The sequence below is a fragment of the Camellia sinensis genome, chromosome 2 (assembly GCF_055761805.1).
Source record: "Camellia sinensis isolate YWXY chromosome 2, ASM5576180v1, whole genome shotgun sequence".
Taxonomy (NCBI): Eukaryota; Viridiplantae; Streptophyta; class Magnoliopsida; order Ericales; family Theaceae; genus Camellia; species Camellia sinensis.
In genome coordinates, this window is record NC_138962.1 from 149,812,729 (window position 1) to 149,816,756 (window position 4,028).

The following is a 4,028-nucleotide window of genomic DNA, read 5'->3' on the forward strand; positions in this document are numbered from 1 at the left end:
TTTTCTCTCTCTCCCAAATCAAATTGTTTTGACCATCTCTCTTTGGATTATCTCCCTCCTTTGTTGAAAACATAGCATGAAACTTTATTTGCTCCCTTCTTACTTGAGTCCTAGTTGGGCCCATAGGCTTCCAACCTGACAAAGGAAATTTTGGATGAACCACATCTTGCCAACCAGCATGTGTAGGCATTGGTGGCTTCACCATCCTTTGTTATATTAGGGGATAAACCTATGGAAACCTCACCCCTTGGCCATGAAATAGTCTTGGACTGAAAAACCTTTGACCTTGGCAAATAAATGGCCTTTAAAATGGTCTTGGCATAAATACTGGTTTTTGAACATGACTAGAGCCACTAAATGGCCTTTGATCTTTCAATTGTTTTACTTTAACTCTGACCCCTTTTGGTCCATGAAGAGAAGGACACACAGGTTGCCACCTGAACAAAAATGGACCATCCTCCTCACCATAGTGGACAATCCTTCTCACCAAATGACCTGTTGACAAGCCTAAAAATCCCAGGGTCTTGCCCATCAAACAACAACTTGTCTCCATGGAAAATTTGAAGGTCACCTCCACCTAAGGTATTAAACCTTAAGTCATGATCCTTCACAGTCTCTTTCAACTTGTTAGCTAAAATTGTTTGCAATTTTTCGTTTTCAGTCCCACATCTTGAGCACACAAACTTGTCCTCATCAATCACCTTCTTTCCCCTTTTCTTGCTTCTTCTTGTGAATCCTCTCCAAGTCAGACAGCAAAACAGTTGGGTTTGGTGTCTTCCTTTTAATGCTAGTTGACACCATATGGATTGGTGCCATTTCTGGAAAGGGATTGTTGTCGACTACCATAACCTCCTTCTCCTTCTCTGCATATTTCAACAGCCCCTTTTATATTAAGTCCTGCACACAATTTTTGAAGTTACACAATTATTGGTAAAATGTCTAAAAGTATTATGCCATTTACAATATTCTTTCCCTACTCTATCTTCTTCTTTTGGAATTATATATCTAGGAGACAATGTTAAAAATTTATTAGCTAATAATTCATCAAAAATGGCATCAGCCTTGGACAAATCAAAAGAATACTGCCTAAATGTAGGGTTTATATTTCTTTTGGTTGGTTGAGTTGCTGGCATGTTCACTGGTTTGTCCACTTTCCTCAAAGTCCCACAAATCACTGGTGTTTTGCCAACCACTTGAGCCACATCAACATCAAATTTTGTTTCCACGTCAACCTCTTGAAAATAAGTCCCATAAGAGTTTGCATTCCTATGTCTCTCCTCTCTAACTATTGACTCATGTCTTGTTGTCCTGGATGACAACTCAAACAAGTCCCTAAACTCCATCCCTTCAAACTTCTTTCTTAACTCAAATTCCAGCCCATTTTGAGCCATTCTCACAATTTCAACCTCAGGCATGTACATTCGACACCTAGTTTTTGCTCTCTTAAATCTGTCAATAAATTGCTCTGCACTCTCAGAAAACTTCTGCCTCATTTTAGACAAATCAACTATAGTTACTTCAGGCTCAGTTCTATAAAACTAGACATGAAACTGACTTTCCATCTCTACCCAAGTATGAACTTAATTAGCAGGCAAATTAATGGATCATGTGAAAGCAATCCTAGACAAAGAATGTGGAAATAATCTCATTTTAAGTATGTCATTATTTCCTGCTTCTCCACATTGTAAAGTAAACCTCCCTATGTGTTCAATTGTTGACTGTCTTTCCTCACCATGAAACAAGGAAAACTCATGTACCCTGTAGTTCCTAGGAAATGGTTCCTCATCTACCCATTGAGGGTATGGTTTCCTAAATCTAGGCCTTTCAAGCCTTCTCATCCTTGGACCATAAAGGTCTTGAACAATTTGAATAATCTGGTCTCTTTGAAGATTTTCACCATAATTAAAAGCATTTTGCTCCCTATACCCATGATTATTTTCAAGAAATTCATGCCAGTCGACATGTAAAGGGGTTATTGGACCTCTTGGCCTTGGGCCATTACCAAATGGTTCATGATGCATGTTAGGCCTGTGCATTTTAGGGTATGCACCTATATTACCATAATTATTTATCCCTTGGTGTCTATAACCCATATTGTACCCAACATTTTGATTTCCAAATTATAATTTTCAAAACCCATATTATTTCTTGACCTCATGTTAGGATAACCATTAAATTCTGTGCTAAACAAATCTCTGCCTCTTACACCCTTTTGACCATATTATGGGTTGGAAAAAACATTTGACCCAGGATGCCCCCCAAGCCAATTTCCGTGAATTTTAACATTTGGGGTTTGAAATACCTCATGCATTCTTTTCTCTGCAGTTGGGTCCCTGTAAAAGGACATTGGCTCACCAATAGACTAGTGTGGCACACTAGTTGGTGGCAACATGTGTGTTCTCGAAGACACCTTTTGTGCCTTTACTTCACTTTGGCTTGCATACTCCATTGATAGAGCTCTCAACACACTCCTCACTTCTCCTAGAAGAATCTGGTTCTCCTTTAGTGACTGGTTTGCTAGTGCATTCCTTATCTGAGCTACTAAAACCCCTGTTGGAATTTTGGCATGGCCACTTGTCTGGCCTTCTGTACCCACTGCTTGGCCACCCATCTGGCCTTTATGGGCCACTGTCTGGCCTACATGTTGCGTACTACCATCATCAGCAAAGACCAAGTCCTAGTCCACCTCTTCTTCTTCAAACTCAGCAGGCCTTTTTCAGCATGCTTATCAACCTTTTTCTTTGCCTTCACCATTTCTTGTCCAAATTATGCGAGACGGTCCCATCGGGTGTGCTAAAAATTGTTAGTAAAAATTATGCCAGGACTGGATCGACAGCAACTAAGCAATAATTCAAACTACGCAACTTTAAACATGAACAATCGAGCAATTGTGGTTCTGGTTCGAATGCCTCAAAAGAATAATGACTTATTTGGTCTCTTATAGCTCTTCTATCCCACGATCCCATGATCTCTTCAATCTACAACTGCTGTTGTGTAATTGCCACAACTGCACTCTCACTTCTCAGTCTTCAAACCACATCATGCCTTTGCCTTTACCTATCGAACTTCATTTCTTTTAAGTTAGCACGTGTCCCTAAGTCCTTCTATCCCTTATTCGACATAAGAAAAACTCCCACTCCATTCATGCTTTCTTTTGAAAACAACCCACTAAGTCCATGGCCACACTGCCAATAACTCTTCCACCTTCTACGTTAGTCCCACATGCAAACCCCACTTCTAGTTGATGATCTCTACACTCTAATCATAACAATTTACTCTGAACTTGGTCATGTGTCTTCTACTAACTGAACCACCTGTCGACAAAGATTGGCAAAAACAGGTGCAAACAGTTTGCCAAGTGTATTTGATATGCGTGAAAATTAAGAAGGATATAATACTTATTCTCTTTTGACTTAAAATTTTTTGTTATTCTTTTTTACTCCCATTTCCATTTGGGAATGGCTTCCCTCCAGTCCTTCATCAGACTGGAGGGTACTGTTGGGTCCTGTAGGACCCATCACGGATCTCATTTTGATAATTTGAACCGTTCAATGTATAGAACTCGTCGAGTACTATATGCTTGTAAAAATTCACATTGATCGGATATCAATAACTATGTAATTAAATCAAATTTTTGTCAGCCGTTTATTTTTTACCGTTAATTTTTTTCTTGTACAAAATTAATTTGATCACATAGTTATCGATATTCGATCAACGTGATTTTTACAGATATATAATACTCAACGAGTTTTACACATTAAACGATTTGAATTATCGCAACGGAACTCATAGTGAACTTTCACGGTCCCAACAATACCTTCCAGTCCAATGAAAGACAGGAGGAAAGCCATTCTCTTTCATTTTATTATTCTAATTTTACAACATGAGTTAATTAGTCGCAGCCAGCCAGACTCCTGCGTATGTGCTTACCTCAGATAGGCATACTACCAATGGACACATGTCCTTCCTACCTGCCTGCGTATGTGCTCACCTCATTGCTAACAATAATTTGAAAAAATTATAAATAT